Source organism: Canis lupus, chromosome 10 (assembly GCF_003254725.2).
Source record: "Canis lupus dingo isolate Sandy chromosome 10, ASM325472v2, whole genome shotgun sequence".
NCBI classification, from domain to species: Eukaryota; Metazoa; Chordata; class Mammalia; order Carnivora; family Canidae; genus Canis; species Canis lupus.
This window is the reverse complement of record NC_064252.1, coordinates 69,339,761-69,356,936: the sequence shown is the minus strand read 5'-3', so window position 1 is coordinate 69,356,936 and position 17,176 is coordinate 69,339,761. Positions and strand designations below refer to the sequence as shown.

The 17,176-nt window shown below is 50.7% G+C and overlaps 2 long non-coding RNA genes across 2 annotated transcripts; both read left to right on the top strand.

The window, feature by feature from the left end:
* The first annotated feature begins 3,775 nt into the window (after nucleotides 1-3,775).
* LOC125756015 (uncharacterized) lies at nucleotides 3,776-6,490 on the top strand. The gene is made up of 3 exons (XR_007413853.1): nucleotides 3,776-4,280; nucleotides 5,018-5,171; nucleotides 5,586-6,490. It is a non-coding gene; the product is annotated as an uncharacterized LOC125756015 (long non-coding RNA).
* Nucleotides 6,491-8,676: 2,186 nt separating this feature from the next.
* LOC112674204 (uncharacterized) lies at nucleotides 8,677-16,950 on the top strand. The gene is made up of 4 exons (XR_003145321.3): nucleotides 8,677-8,846; nucleotides 13,617-13,795; nucleotides 14,325-14,448; nucleotides 16,664-16,950. It is a non-coding gene; the product is annotated as an uncharacterized LOC112674204 (long non-coding RNA).
* Nucleotides 16,951-17,176: the final 226 nt, after the last annotated feature.

Genomic DNA, 17,176 nt, shown 5'->3' with positions numbered 1-17,176 from the left:
GCTTCCTGCACGGAGCCTGTTTCTGCCTCTGCCTGTGTCTCTGCCTCTCTCTCTGTGTCTCTCATAAATAAATAAATAAATAAATAAATAAATAAATAAATAAATAAATAAATTATTTAAAAAAGAAAAGCCGGTAAAGGTCATCTGTGCTCTTAGGCGGTGAGGTAAGGGGTAGCTCGGGTGACCAGAGGCCTCCCTGTTCCCTGGCCCGCTGCTGATGACCAGGGTGTCCACCGCCAGCCGAGTCACTGAGCTGTGCCCCCGCGTGGGCTGCGCTTCCTCCGTGAGAAGCCACCAGCAGGCAAGCACCCCGGGGTGGCAGCGCTGCACTTCCGTAGCGCGGGGACAGCTGCAGTGACCTGGGCTGACCGGCGCCTCCCAGGTGCTCCAGGAAAGGTGTCGTCAGAACAAAGCTGGGGGCTCACGGAGCGGGTTGCAGGCTCCTCTGAGCGGCGGCCCCACGACCGCAGCGCGTAGGCCCTTCCAGGAACCAAGCCGTAGGGCCACGACTGCACTGATTTTGGAGAACTTGGTGCATTTTCATGCTCGGAAGAAAATTATGTCATAAGATGCTGGGTAAAAGGAACTGATTCTTAAAATGTCATTTCTTTCTTTTTAAAAATAACACGTTGCTTGATTTTACCAAGAAAATACAAAAGCACAGGCCTTTGGCACGTCAGGGCCCGTTCCCCCAGGTCCCAGCCTCCCGGCCCTCCCAGGGCCTTGGCTTGAGGGTCCCAGGATGCTTTAGCGCCACGCCAGAGGCTGCCGTGTCCCGGCTGGGCTGGTGGGTCCCCCGGGGCGCACACCTAGGACAGCTCGCGGAGCTGCGTGCCCAAATGAGTGGTACCTTTGCGTGTAATAGAAATGGTATTTAAATGAGAGAGAGACAGAGAGAGAGAGAGAAAGAGAAAAAGAGAGATAGAGAGACAGAGAGAGAGAGAGAAAGAGACAGAGAGACAGAGAGACAGAGAGAGAGGGCACATGCGCATTAGTGGGGCGGGGAGAGGGAGAGACAGAGGGACGAGCACACGCTCCCTGAGCTCAGACCCAACTTGCTCCCCGCAGGTAGATCCCTGACCCCGGACCCAAGATCCTGACCTGAGCTGAAGCCGGATCCTCGAGCCACTGCCAGCCTCGAGCCACTGAAGCCCCCCCCCGCCCCCCCCCCCCCCCCCGCCACGGATCAACAGGGCCCTTGCTACTTCCCAGGGGTACTAGTTCTCGGGGCGCTGGGTCCCCGCAGCCTGACCCGTTCTCCTGAATTTCACTCCCACAGACTGAAACAGAATCAGTGCACAAGACAGGAAAGGGCCCGAGGGCTCGGTGGGTGTGACAACTGTCACTCAGTGGAACCAAATGGCAGGACGCCATGGTCACTTGTTTCCCCATCACGTGCTCAGGAAGCTGGGCCGACCCAGAGCGCTCCCCGCACGGGCAACCCGGCTCCCTGCACCCTGTGCCCTGGGTCCCTGCAGCTCTGCACCCTGTTCCCTACGGTCCTGTTCCCTGCTCTCTGCTCCCCACGGCCCTGCACCCTGCGGTCCTGCTCCCTGCTCCCTTCTCCCTGCAGCCTGTGGTCCTGCATCCTGCGGCCGGCTCCCTGCTTGGGGTGGTCCTGCACCCTGCACCCCACGGCCCTGCACCCTGCACCCTGCAGTCCTGCCCCCTGCTCCCTGTGGCCCTGCTCCCTGCGCCCCGGGTCCCTGTGCCCTGCAGTCCTGCACCCCGCCGCCGGCTCCTTGCTCCCCGTGGCCCTGCACCCTGCACCCCACGGCCCTGCACCCCGGGGCAGCTCCCTCCTGGGCTGAGGCCTCGGGCAGGTGCTTCCAGGCGGGGGCGGCTGCCCTCTAGCGGCGGGTGGGCGCGGGAGGCCCAGGCTGCCCTCTAGCACCGGGTCCCTGCTCAGCGGGGGCCTGCTTCTCCCTGGGCCCCTGTCTCTGTGTCTCAGAAATAAATAAATAAAGGCTTAAAAAATATCCAGATCTTTTGCTTTCTAGCTCAACTCTATTTTCATCCTCTCTTGTTATTTTGCCTGTTGTTTTGGACAAATTATTGATTAAAAGTACCCGTTTCCTACTGAAGACCCATGACAGGAATGTAATAAAGGTTTTTCTGTAAAAGAGCAGGGGAGGCTGAGGTGTCTGGATTCGTCTTCATTAACTAGTAAAATCTTTCCTATACTTGGGATTTCAACAATCTCGATTGACTTTTAAACAATGTTTTACTTATTTATCTGAGAGAGAGAGAGAGAGCGAGAGCACATGAGGCAGGTGAGGGGCAGAGGGAGAAGCAGGCTGCCCGGCGCAGGACTCGATCCCAGGACCCCAGGGTCACGGCCTGGGCCGAGGGCCGAGCTCAGCGGACAGACCCCCCGGCGTCCTGGACTGACCTTGTACGTGTGCAGATTTGATCCCGCTGCTCGGTGTAGCCCCGTCCATGGCCTGCGGGTCCAGCTCTGTGCCTCCCGGCCCACCCCGACAGGCCTCAGCCCAGGAGCAAGTGGCAGCCGGGCCACCAAGCTGCGCGGGGCCCTGGGGGGTGGCAGGACGCAGACCTAGTGCGGCCAGATCTCCGGAATTCTTAGAGAAGCAGAAACTTGGACATTTTGTGTGAGTTTTACATATTTTTGGATAGATTTTTACTTTTTTTTTAAGGTTACTTATTTTAGAGAGAATGAGAGGGAGCACATGTGAGGGGAGGGGGCAGAGGGAGGAGGAGAGAGAGGGTCCTCCAGCAGCCCCCCCACACCCGGGGCCTGGGCCGGCTCCGTCTCTTGGCCCTGAGACCGTGACCTCGGCCAAAATCCAGCCCGACGCTTAACCTACCACCTACCTGGCCACCCAGGTGCCCCAACGGACTTTACTGTTTTTAGAGAAGCTCGAGGTTCGCAGCAGGGGTGAGCGGTGCATAGAGACTTCCCACGGCCCCTGGGCCCGCGCACGCCCGGCCTCCCCGCCAGGTCACCGGCCTCCACGGCGGAGCAGGTCACCAGGGCCGCCGCTCCCTCTCGGTGCTGTGCGTTCTGAGGCTTTGGACAAACGCGCGGTGACACGTCGCACTTCCACCGCGTCACGCGGGATGCTCTCGCTGCCGGAAAACGCTGTGCACCACGCGGCTAAATTCAACAACCAGTTGGGCCAAAATGAGTGTGAATCTGAGAAAACGGGGTGGGCTGGGTGCTTCCCCAGGGCGCAGGGCCCCCAGCCGGCTCCCTGCACGCTTCTCCCGCTTTGCCCGGCCAGGGAGCCTCAACACTGGCTGCACCTGGGGATCACGGGGAGCTGGAGGGGACAAAGGTGGTGTCTGGTCCCGCCCGTCGATGTTCACCTTTAAGGCTCCCCAGGTGATTCTCATGTGCAGCAGGACGGCCTACCGGCCTCCCTGCCTCCGGCTGTGCCCTCCTCTGGTTAATTTTTCACACGGCAGGAAGGGGAATCTTTTTAAAACATAGGTCTGATCGAGTCTCTATCTTTTTGAGGATGGCAAAGCTGCCATCCTGCTCAAAGCCGTCCCAGGGCTGCCCCTCGGCATCAGGATCAACTCCTTGGCGCGCTCCGGGACCCTTCAGGGTCCGAGCCCCGCTGAGCCTCTGGCCTCACCTCGTCCATCAGCCCGCCCCACCCCGCCCCGCCGTGAGTGCACTTTATTTCACTTACACTGAACTTCTAGAGTCCCCGATGTGCCCCGTCCCTCCCCCGTGAGCCGCCGAGCACGGGCCACCGGAGGGGCGGCTATGACAGTGGTGGGCAGGGCAGCGCTGGAGGGCCGCGGCCGGACGATCCGAGCAGGCGCACGAGGAGGCCAACACCTGTGTCATCCTCACGGACTCGCAAGGCTTCTCGGGGCCGAATTACAGTTACTATGGCTGTTTTCCCTCTCCCCGACCCTCCGACCCTCCGGGGCCTGTCTCGAGGAGGGGAAGCAAACCCTGCACTGAAGCGAATATAATTGAGTCACGCTTTTGAAAAAAAAAAAAATATCCTCTCGCTGCTTGGGTATTTGGGGACGAGGCTCGTTCTTAACCAGGATGAGAGGCTGAGCCCAGCAGCGGCAGTAACGATCCGTTTATCGGATCCGTTCGAATATACTAATATTTGTCGGTCCTTTCCGGTGCGCCTGGCATATTGGGTCTGTCGTGACGAGGAGGGAGCTTCTGCCGTTGGCTAAGGCTGGAAAACCCATCAGCGGTTAGGAAACCGTGTGAAGGGTCGGGGAGAGGGGGGCCAGCTCGGACTTGGAAGAGCGCGGAAAACCGGACCGACGGGGTGACGCCTAATGTGAGTCCCGAGGGCCGCAGAAGCCACTCGGCGCTCTCTGTGTCTCTGTGTCTCTGTGTCTCTGTGTCTCTGTCTCTCTGTGTGTGTGTCTCTCTCTGTCGGATGGGCCTGGTGAAAAGCTGGGAATTTTAGGCAAAGGGGCAGCAGATCTAAAGCTTTCTAGCTAAAGGAAGGTGTGGTGGGTTCCAGAAGGAGGAGCTCACGCTTCTGCAGCCCAAGGCCAGGATTCTGGGCTCCGTCCCAGGGCCCGCCCGTCCTGGCGCTGCGGCTCACGCCCGGGGACTGCGGGGGACAGCGGGGCTGGCACCACCTGAGGAGGCTCCGTATAGCTTGGCTTCTGGCTCGTTGCCTCCCCCGAGTCTCCTCAGAGACGGTGGGAAAGAGGGGAGGGGAGCGGGAGGCGCGGGAGGCCGGGGAGGTCCGGATCTCTCATTTCCCTAGTGATTAATGACGTTGAAGACTCCTGCGTATGCTTATTAGCCATTTGAATGTCTTCTCTGATGAAACGTCTCCTCAAGTCTTTTGCCTGTTTTTTATTGGGTTGTTGGTCTCGTGTTATTACCTTGTAGGAGTTCTTTGTGTGCTCTGGGTACTAGTCCTTCATCAGACGTATGATTTGCAAATATTTTCTCCCGGTCTACTTGTATTTGCATTTTCTTAGTGATGTCCGTTGAAGTGCAAACATTTTGACTTTTTCATTATTTGTTTTTAAATATTTTATTTATTTATTTATTTAGAGAGAGAACACGAGTGGGCAGAGTGGCAGAGGGAGATGGAGAGAATCTCAAGCAGACTCCCAGCCGAGTGAGGAGCTGGACTCAGGGCTTGATCCCATAACCGTGGGATCACGACCTGAGCCGAAATCAAGAGACGCTCAAACGACCCACCCAGGTGCCCTCGAAATGTTAACTTTTTAAATTGATATACATAATTCACACGCCATAAAATTCGTCCTTTAAAGTGTACAATTATATGGGTTTTATTTAGAGAGGCAGTGGGGCCGGGTAGAGGGAAAGGGAGAGAGAATCTTAGGCTCCTTGCAGGGCTTGATCTCATGACCTTGAGATCATGACCTGAGCTGAAATAAAAAGTCAGACACTTATCGACTGAGCCAACCCAGGTGCCCCCCTGTGGTGTTCAGCGTGGCCGCCAGGTTGTGCAACCACCACCACTATCTAATTCCAGAACATTTTCAGCATCCCAAAAAGAAACCCCTTACCCATTAGCAGTCACTCCCATTCCTTCCTTTTCCCACCCCCTGAACCACTAATTTATATTCTGTCTCCATGGATTTGTTTATTCTAGACATTTCCTATAAATGGAGATTACACTTTCCGGTCCTATAGCACTCTCGCAAGTGGGTTCCTAAAACCCGCCAGACTTAATGCAAGAAGCGTGGCAAGCACCAACCCCACAGAGTGACACGGAACAAGGAAGGCGGAGACTCTCTTTACGCCCAGGGGAGGCGGCATTACAGCAGGAAGCAGTGGCTACGGTAGGCAGACTAAGTCAATTTTCTGGAAAAAAAGGCTAAAACTACAAAGAGGATTGTGCTGAAGCTGGAGTGTTGAGCCCAATTGCAGATCCAAGAGCGTGCGGCTACTAAGAGATGCAAGCATTTTGACCTGGGAGGGCCAAGTGATCCAGTCCTAAGCTTCATATTTTGTTACAGTATGAAGAAAATAAAATCTTGAGGTTATGTTTAAAAAAATCAATGGAGTATTGTAATATGTGGACTTCTGTTTCTGGCTGTTTTGCTTAGCATTTGCTCTCAAGGATCGCCCACACTGTCGTCGTATCAATACGCCATTCCTTTTTATGGCTGAGTGATACTCCCCTATATGGATAGGTCACATTGTATTCATCACTCCTCGGATGGTGGGCATTGGGGGTCTGTACCCTTTTTGCTAACGTGAATGCTGCTGTGAACATTAATGTGCAAGTTTTTGCACGCACAGATGTTTTCAATTCTCTTGCATATGTACCTGGGCGTCGAATTGTGAGGCCGTGTTGTAACCCTCTGTTTAACTTTTTGATGGGACGCCCGGGTGGCTCAGCGGTTGAGCGTCTGCCTTCGGCTCAGGGCATGTCCCCGGGGCCGCGGGATCGAGTCCCGTGTCGGGCTCCCCGCATGGAGCCTGCTTCTCCCTTGGCCTGGGTCTCTGCCTCTCTCCCTCTGTGTCTCATGAATAATAAATAAAATCTTAAAATAAAAATAGTATCTTTAAGTGTAATGGCAATTTTGCCCTCATACCAAGGGCCCTAAAAAAAGGAAGGAAGTCATCCAGTATCGTTAGTACTTTCCATAGCACTTCAATCTAAAGAGGTTCTGGGGAGAAAAGCCGAGGGATTGGGTAACAGGCGGGGTGGATGAAGCAACGTGACCGCAGGGGCCTTGAAGCCAAAGTAAGTGTTCGGTGAGGCTGTGCGGCACAGGAGGCCGCCGGCGGGAAGCAGCGCCTGGCAATTCCTGGAGGACGGAAGGCCCAGACGTCGAGTATTCGACGTCCAGGGTGAGATCCCTGGACTCAGAAAATAACTGTGGCTGATGCTTGGGAAGCCGAGGCCTCTGTTGCCCCCTTTTGCGGTGCAGGGATGACAGCCAGGGCTGCTGCTGCGGGGGAGGCAGCGGGGGTGCTGGGCGGTGGTGTGAGGGCGCTGGGCCCCCGCCTCTCCGCAGGCTGTGCTGGCCTGGGTGCTCCCCCGAGGAAGGCGAATCACAAAACGGATGGACTTTTTTTTTTTAAGATTTTATTTATTTGAGAGAGAGAGAGAGCGCACAAGCAGGGGGAGGGGCAGAGGGAGAAGCAGCCCCCCCATGGAGCAGGGAGCCCTAGGACCCCGGGGTCCCAATCTGAGCCAAAGGCAGGCGCTCAACCCCTGAGCCCCCCAGGTGCCCTCATCTATGACTTAAAAAAAAAATCAGGGAATCCCTGGGTGGCGCAGCGGTTGAGCGCCTGCCTTTGGCCCAGGGCGCGATCCTGGAGACCCGGGATCGAGTCCCACGTCAGGCTCCCGGTGCATGGAGCCTGCTTCTCCCTCTGCCTGTGTCTCTGCCTCTCTCTCTCTCACTGTGTGCCTATCATAAATAAATAAAAAATAAAAAAAAAATCAGTATTATAGTTCTCAGGACTCTTGGTTTTGAGGGACAGAAGTGTCCCTCAAATGTATTAACTCACATAAGTAAGGACTGGATGGAGGCAGCTTCAGGAACGGCTGGATCCAGACACTTAACTGATGTTATCACTCTCTGCCTCTACACACACACACACACACACACACAGAGGTATTTTGTCTTGTTACGAGTTGATTTCACTCTCTCTTGTGAAGGAAAATGTAGTCAAGGGAGCTCCAGGCTTACATACACTCTGGTCACCCCAGGAGGAGAATGGAGTCTTCTTTCTCCTGGATTCAGCTTATAAAAATTATGGGAGACTCTAAGATGAGCTTGGCTGTAGTCGTGTAGCCAGCCATTGGCTTGGGCAGGAGGGGAAACGTCGTGATTGACCAGGGAGGGACTGTCCCTTACGCCTCGGGGAGGGGGAATGTGTACTCCGTTTGTTGGGGAACCTTCTCCAATAAAAGAGAACTGTCCTCAGGAGGAGGGAGTCGACCGCCAACGCCCACTACAAGGAGCTGCTCATCCCTCCCTCCCACTCCTTCCGGGCCCTGTTGTCCTCCGTGCAGAGGGAGGCAGAGGCTCCAGTGGAGCACAAAACAGATTTCCGGGCCAGACATAGATCCGGTTACTGGCTTTATAATGACTACGTCACCTGGAGGAGGCTTTAGGCCTGATTGTGCCTTTACTTTCTCATCTACCCAATATTTTAGGATCGGTGTGAGGACGAAGACAACACAGGTCGAGTACCTGGCACACGGTAGGTGCCAATAGTAGTCCTACCTGAGACTTGTCTGTACTTGCCCATCTCCTCCTCCCAGGCCATGAATTACCTTTAGGCAGAGCCTTGTTTTCAGTGCAATAAAATTCAGTTATAAGAGCGTATCTCAACTATGTCACAGACGTGTGTGTGTGCACGTGCGCCCGCGCCAGGGTTGCCATAACAAGTACCAGAGACCATGTGACCTGAGTAACAGAAATTTATGTTTTAGAGTTCTGGAGGCTAAAAGTGGAGACGTTGGCAGGGTCGGTGTCGTCTGAAGACTCCCTCTTTGGCTGGTGGGCGGCCTTGTCTGCGTTCACGGGGTCCTCCCTGTGGTGTGTCCCGTACCCTTCCTGTGAGGACCCCTGCATCCTGAATTGGAGCCCACCCTGATGACCTCATTCTAACCTAGTCACCCCTCTGAAGGCCCTGTCTCCAAACAGGCGCTTTCTGACGTTCGGGAGGTCAGCACGTCCACGTGTGAATGGGGGGGGGGGACACAATTCAGACCAGGGGCTGGAGGCTGAGGGCCAGCGGGTCCTGCCCTTCTCAGGCCTGGCTTCATGAGGACGGGCCATCGCCTTTACCGTCCCCTCTTTTCCGGACTCCTGAAGCGCCTCCACGTCCGTGGTCTGATTGTCCCGCGTCATCCCAAGCGGCCCTGGATTCCACTTCAGGGGCACAGGTACCAGGGCTTCGGAGAAGCTGAACCAAGCAGGGGCCGCGGGGGCGCACCCCCCTGCTCCGCATCCGCCCGAGGGCCTGGCTGGGGCGGGGCTCAGGCCGGACCAGGGCCGCCCTCCCTGCGACTCGGCTCAGCGGGGGGTCCCGGTCCCGCCCGGCCCGCCTCACCCCTGCAGGTGCCCGGGGCCGCGCAGGTGACAGGTGCGCCCGGGCCTCCTGCGGGGACGCTCGGAGCCGGCCTGGTCCCGCGGGGCGTGGGCAGTGTGGGGGGGGGGTCGGGGCCCGCAGCGCCCCCCGCCCCCGCCCCGGACTCGGCACAGCCCCGCAGGTGCCCCCAGCTCCGCGGCCCGGGGCCCAGGGCGGGGCCGTCCCAGCGGGGTGCGCGGGGTGCGCGGGGTGCGCGGGGACCCGGGCCGGCGGGCGCAGCGGCTGGTGGGGGTCACGCCCCGAGCGCCCCGCAGGCTCAGAGGTCTCCGGGCCCGCAGTCCCGGGAGCTCCGCGGGGCGAGGATGGGGCCGGAGGTGTCTCGGGGCAGCGCAGGACGTGGCGCTGGGGGGGGGGGGGGGCGGGTGCTGCTCGTCCCGCTGCGGGCTCCCCCTGCCCCGGCAGCCGCGCCGCCCTGGTGCTCCCTGCGGGGTGCGTGCGGGGGTGTGCGCGTGCCTGTGTGTGCACGTGCGCGTGTGCGCGTGTCTGCGCGTGTGTGTGTGTGTGTGTGCGCGTGCGAGCCGCGCCGCGGAGCCTCCGGAGCCCGGGCCGCCGAGGAGGAGCGGGAGGAGCGGGGAGCCCCGGGGCGTCCGTGCGTCCTTCGCCTCGGCCCCCGCCCCGTGACCGCCCCCTCCCGGCGCCCGGGACCAGGAGGCCGCTCGGCTCGGCTCGGCTCGGCTCGGCTCGGCTCGGCTCGGCTCGGGCTCCGTCGCCCTTGGCCGTGACCCGGGCCGCGCCCTCGGGGCCCTGCTCCGCGCCGGCCGTGGGGCCTGCGGACGTTCTCTCCTGTGACCCGGGGCGTGACCCGGGCCGGATCGAGGCCCGCGCGGGGCTCCTGGGGGCCCGCTGCTCCCTCGGCCTCTCTCTCTCATGAATAAATAAAATATTTGGAAAAAAAAATTCTCTCTCTCTCCCTTCCCTCGGCCCCTCCCCTGCCTGTCTCTCTCTCTCTCAAAACAAATAAAATAAAAAACCTTTACGAAAAGCCAAACTGGAGATGCCATCCCTAACACCCGTCCTTCCGTTCTTCTTTATGAGAGGGTCGGTAGGTCTCCTGGCTTTTCCGAATTTTAATTTCTGGCCACAGCAACTTCTTGCAAGATACATCCACGAAGGCAAGCGAAACAAAGGCAATAATGAACTGCTGGGACTTCATCAATATAAAAGGCTTCTGCACAGCAAAGGAAACAGTCACCAAAACTGAAAGACAACCGACAGGATGGGAGAAGATATTTGCAAACGACACATCAGAGAAAGGGCTGGTGTCCAACATCTACAAAGAACTGATTAAACCCAACAGCAAAGAAACAATCCAATCACGAAATGAGCAAAAGACATGAACAGAAATGTCACTGAGGAAGACACAGACATGGCCAACAAGCACATGAGAAAATGCTCCGCCTCCCTGGCCATCAGGGAAATACAGACCAAAACCACGATGAGGGCAGCCCACGATGAGGACTTCATAGTGTGGCGCCGCCTTCAGCCCAGGGCGTGACCCCGGGGTCCCAGGATCGAGTCCCACGTAGGGCTCCCTGCATGGAGCCTGCTTCTCCCTCTGCCTCTCTCTCTCTCTCTCTCTCATTTTCTCTCTCTGTCTCATGAATAAATAAATAAAATCTTAAAATAAAACAAAACCACAGTGAGATCCCACCTCACCCCAGTGAGAATGGGGGAAATTAACAAGGCAGGAAACCACACATGTTGGAGAGGATGTGGAGAGAGGGGAGCCCTCCTGCACTGTTGGTGGGAAGGTGACCTGGTGCAGCCACTCTGGAAAACTATGTGGAGGTTCCTCAAAGAGTTAAAAATAGACCTGTCCTACGACCCAGCAATTGCACTGCTGAGGATTTACCCCAAAGATATGGATGCAGTGAAACACTGGGACACCTGCACCCCAGTGTCTATAGCAGCAATGTCCACAGTAGCCAAACTGTGGAAGGAGCCTCAGTGTCCATTGAATTTTAATTTCTTCATTCATAGGATGGAAATAAAAATACAGCCTCCTTGCCTTTTGTGGATACAGATGAAAAGGCCCAGAATGTTTTAACCATTGCAAATGTGTTACATTTTTCTAGAGCTTCCCAGTTGGATTCAGTTAGGATCATGACTGGTATGGTTGCCTCCCCTAGGCTGAGAGGAAAAATGCCACCATTAACCTTTAATTATTCACCACAAATCCCAAGGAAAAGTCCTTGGCCCAAGTCCTAATGGAGCTATTAAAGCTACTTTCCTACTTAGAACTTCAACAGCTGGTAATAAGCTGGTTTAAATAACCTAGTACCGGGCAGCCTGGGTGGCTCAGCGGTTTACGCCACCTTCAGTCCTGGGCATTGATCCTGGAGACTCGGGATCGAATCCCATGTCAGGCTCCCTGCATGGAGCCTGCTTCTCCCTCTGCCTGTGTCTCTGGGTCTCTCATGAATAAATAAAATCTTTAATAAATAAATAACCTAGTACTTTTTTCTATTACTCTTCTCCATAGACTATGAAGGACCAAGAGTGAACCTTCCCTACTAATGCATGTTGGGAAGGTGCCAAACTTCTTCACCTTCTTGTTTTCTTGGTTTACTTTTTCCTCCTACTATTCTCACTTGGTTGTATTGCTGGGGGGTGTATGCACGCACATGTACACGTGTGTGTAGGAATGCATGTGCGTGGTCTGTTTAGAGGAAGACAGACTTTGGAAGCACAGAATGGTAACATATGGTGTGTAACACCTCCCCCCACACACACCTGAAACACACACCCCAGGAAAAGGAAAGACCGAGAGAATAAACAAGAAAGAAGTGAAAATAAATTGAGACAAAAACAGGCAACACAAAAAAGCCTATGTACAAAAGCCAAGTCTTTCCTTTTCTCAATTTCATGTTCTCCTTTTTCCTTTTTTTTTTTTTTTTTTTTACTGAATTCAGGATTTTTTCCTTCTCACTTCTATAGGTCTCTTTTCTCTCTGTATGCTCTTATTAACTCAACCTCATTAACACTTCCAAAACCAGAAGTCATCATCCTGACACCATTTGCTGCACTCCAGTCCTACTTCTCTCTCTGAATGGATCCCCCATCTGTTCTCAGGTTCCACTTTGGATCAGCTGCCCAAGTTAAAACAAACAAACAAACAAAAACAACTCAGAATCATTCTTTATTTTTAAAGCCTGCTTTATCAAGATCTAACTCATATATGAGAAAACCTCACCCATTTTAAGTGTATGGTTTAATGCATTTTTAAATAAACGTGTACAGTCAAATAACCACCACTATAATCAAGACATAATGATTACGTTTAATATGTTCATCATTCCAGAAAGTTTTCTTTCTATCACCACATTTTTGCCTTTCCTAGAATGTCATATAAATGGAATTAAATTGTGGGTAGCTTTTTGTGCCTGGCTTCTCTTGTCAGCACACTGCTTTTTAAATTTGCCTATGTTGTTGCATGGATTGGTAGCTCATTCATTTTTATTGCTGAGAAACATTGCACTGTACAGGGACATTGCAATTGTTTGTGTATCCACTCACCTGTTGATAGACGTGTGCATTGTTCTCAGGGGTTATTATAAATGAAGTGTTATGAGTGTTCACATGTAGGTCTTTGTGTGGACATGTATTCTCACTTCTCTTGGGAGTAGAACTTTTTTCATTTCTAGGAAGAGAATTGTTGGGTTGGATGGTAAGTGTAGTTGAACCCTTATAAGAAGTGAATAAACTGTTTTCCAAAGAGGGTGCATCATTTCCATCCCCACCAGCAGCAATATATGAGACTTCCAGTTGCTCCATATCATCATCAATACCTTGTACTGTCCGTTTCTTTAAATTTTAGCCATTTTTGTGGATGTGTAGTATTGCCTCCTTGTCCTTTTATATTTCTCAGATGACTAATATTGTTGAACATATTTTCATGTGTTTATTTGCCTTAAGTATAACTTCTTTGGTAAATTGTCCACATTCTCTGCCCACTTAAAGATTGGGTTGTTTTCTTATTGATTTTTTAAGAACTCTTTACATATTCTGATTATAAGTCCTCTATCAGATACATATTTTGCCTATAGAAATAACCTGAAATTCGAAGAGAAATGGATGAGGTTTTCCTAACAATGTTAGGTACAGTTATGATGGAATTGGAAACAAGTTACAATCTAATAAAAGGGAAACTTTCCATTTCTTTATAATGTAAAGGAATATTTTACAGTCATTTAATAGTAAAAATTTAAAGATTTGGAGACATTTTGATATAATTTTAAGCAGAAAATAAAATTATGTATAATATCAGCCATGCATGAAAAAAGCCTCAAAGTATATTATACACTGAAATAATAAGAATCGTAATACCTAAGAGGTAGGATGATGTCTGGTGTTTAAATTTTCTATACATTTCTATAGTTTTCAAGATTTATACAGCAAGCATGCCTTAGTTAAAAATGGAAAAGCATCTCATAAAAAAAAGTACATGGTTCAGCAGTAGTTGATGCTTCCTTTACAGGCTCACTTGATTTGTGATACATTAGTAACCAAGTGAGTTAGCTAATTCCTTAACAGACCACCCCAAAGCTTTGAACTCTAATTCCAGCTCCGTCCTTGAACTCCAGGCAGTTTTCCTTCCCGTCTAGAACGCAATTCAGGACTGTGAAGTACAAGCAAGGCCGCCATGCAGCTTTCCAAGGAACCGCTCCCCAGGTGTGTGCTCTACAACATGCAAAAGCTCCTGAGCTTATTTACATTCAGTGGCTTGGGAAGTCCTTGAGAGAGGTAAGACATTATTTTATTTTTTTAAAGGATTTATTCATTTTATTGGGAGAGAGAGAGTGACAGATAGAGAGAGTATGAGTGGGGAAGAGAGGGAGAAGCAGGCCCCTCGCTGAGCAGCGAGCGCAACTGGGGGCTGCATCCCAGGACCCCAGGATCTTGACCTGAGCTGAAGGCAGATGCTTAACTCCCTGAGCCCCTCTGGCGCCCCCAGACATGACTTCAATGCTTAGAAGACAGAGTATCTGTGTTTCAGTCAGTAGAGAATGAGACCAAAGAGACACGGACTCAGAGAGCTAGAGGGAAAGCAGTGTGGGCAGAGAAGAGGCTTGGGTTGAAGAAAATACTGGAGCTAACAACAGGATGGTTGGGAGGGAAAGAGGAAACGGAGGAGAGAACAGAGAATGGAAGCAACCAGGTTTCCGGACTGAGAAAGGTCCGACTTTGAATCAGAACTTTGTAGATACATTTTGCACCTGCGAAGTCTTAGCCTGCAAATAATCGGTAACCTTTTACTCATTTTCATTTCTAGTTCTGAAGTTATTTGTTCTCTTATGAACACTGGAAAGAAAGTACATTTACTACTGGGTTTATTGAGAGGAAAGAACTCCGATGTCCCTGTAGGGATTACTCTCGGAAGAAGGCAATTTCCTAAGGTAAAATATCCTGAGAAGGTCAGTGATTCGGCTGATAGCAGAGATATTTTTGAACCTGGTCAATTCTTTTTCCTAAGGCAGGCACAGTATATATGTTGGCTGATGAGTCATCCATGAAACCAAGAAATAACATTCAAATGATTACTCAGAAGATCCAGTAGAGGTTTGTTTTTTGGTAGCCAACAAAGTCTAATTTTTTTCTTTGAAGCTTGATAAGATGGAAATGCAAAGGGCCAAGAATAACCCACACAATGTAAAGAAGAACCAAGTGGGAGGACTTCCTTTACTGTATATTTACATGCACTATAAATAATTTTGGCACAAGGATGGACATACTGACCAGTGAAATAGAATAGAAGTCTGGAAAGAGATCCATGTGTATATGGATATTTTATTTATGACAAAAAAAAAAAGGCACTGCAAAAAAAAAAGGCACCGCAAAGCAGTAAAGAAAATATAATTTTTTCAATATATGGTGCTGGGACAATTGGATAATTATTAGGGGAAACTTGACCCTGACCTTACACCACACCTAAAAATTCATTCTACACATATCATAGACAAAAATGTAAAAGGCAAAATAAAGCTTCTAGAGGACGATATTAAACAAAAGCTTCGTGACTTCAAGGTAGGGAAAGATGATTTAATAAGTACTAGCCATATAGAAAAGATTGATATATTTGAGTACATTAAAATTCAAAACCTCATTAAAGGTAAGGAAAGATTTTTTAAGATTTTTTTTTTTTTTTGAGAGTGTGTGCATATTCACGACAGCAGTGGGGAGGTGGGGAAGGTGCAGAAAGAGAAGACTCTTAAGCAGGCTCCATGATCAGCATGCAGAGCCCTACATGGGGCTTGATCTCACAATCCTGAAATCATGACCTGAGTGAAAATCAAGAGTCAGACACTCAACCAACTGAGCCAGGCAGGCACCATGGAAAGATTTTAAAAATAGGACACAAAAGAACTAATTATAAAGAAAAAGACAGGTAAATTTGACATTTATTTAACATTAAAATTTAATATTAGTATTACGAATGTCTACTCATTAAAAGATATGGAATGTGGAGAAGATATCTGCAACACCTATCACATACAAAGAGGTCAAGAATGGGATACATAAAGAAATTCTACAAACCAGGGGCACCTGGGGGGGCTCAGCAGTTGAGCGTCTGCCTTCGGACCAGGGCGTGACCCCGGGGTCCTGGGATCGAGTGCCACATCCGGCTCCCCACAGGGAGCCTGCTTCTCCCTCAGCCTGTGTCTCTGCCTCTCTCAGTGTGTCTCTCATGAATAAATAAATAAATGAAATCTTAAAAAAAAATTCTACAAATCAGTAAGAAACGACAGACAGCCAACCCAAAAGAAAAAAATCAGCAAAAGACTTGCACAGATACTTTTTAGGGGGAGAAAGGATATCCAGCGGATAACAGACATTTGAAATGATACTTAGTCACTAATAATCAGGGCAATGCAAAAATCGTAACCAGACACCATTATATACCCACCAGAATGGCTAAAACTAAAAGACCAAACCTGCCAAGCGATGGTGAGGATGTGGACAAGAAACATTCATATGCTGCTAGAGGAGTGTAGATTAGTATGACACTGTAGAAAATTCTGGATAGTATCTAATAAAATCAAAGTTATACATAACCTATGTCACATATAAATAAGAGTATCATTTATAGGAAGTATACCCAACAAAAATATGTGTACCTATCCTCTACGAGACATATACAAGAATGATCACAGCAGCTCTGTTTGTAAGCATCTCGATCTGGAAACTGCCTCAAAGTCCATCAACAGATGAATGAAGACAGAAATAGCGGGATATTCATGCAGTACAGTGTGTTATTAAGCAAAGTAAAAGAATAGCAAGAGCTACACACAATAACCTGTGTGAATCTTAAAAACACATTGTTGCATAAAAGAGGCTAGATCCACAAGAACCTGTATGGCATAATTCCATTTATATAAATACAGGCAAAAAAAAAATTACTACTTAGGGTTCCATGCTTAGGAGATAAAACTATAAAGAAAGGCAAGAAAAGAGTTATTCCAGAAGTTAAGGTAATAATTATCTTTGAAAAGTAGTGATTATAGGCAATCGCTTTGGGGATTTCTGGTGTGTTGGCAATGTTGTCACTCTCGGCCTGGGTGTCGCTTTGTGACATGTCATCAAGTTGTGTAAACTTCACCGTTTGTGTTTCAGACAAGCCCAAGAAGAAAAAGCGAGGAAGCCAACAGCCATAGAGGACGGTAGCCACAGACCTGTTTCCTGAGAGGAACCTGAACCTGGGGCCCTATGCTTAGATTCTAACAAACTTTCGGGGAACAAATACCTCCCATCTTATACAACGGTTCCTGTGCCAGCATGATCTTATAACAGAGCTAAATAAAACACAAGTTAAGCTCACTTATGAAAAGATTCCAGCATTCTAAATAAAGCACAATTGACCCTTGAACAACATGGGCTTGAACTGCCTGGATCCACTCATTCAGGAGTCGTTTTCTTTTTTTTTCTAATTTTTTAAATGATTTTATTTATTTATTCATTGAGAGACACAGAGAGAGGCAGAGACCCAGGCAGAGGGAGAAGCAGGCTCCATGCAGGGAGCCCGACGTGGGACTCGATCCCGGGTCTCCAGGATCACGCCCTGGGCCGAAGGCAGCACTAAACCTCTGAGCTCCCCGGGCTGCCCAAGGAGTCATTTTCAATGAATAT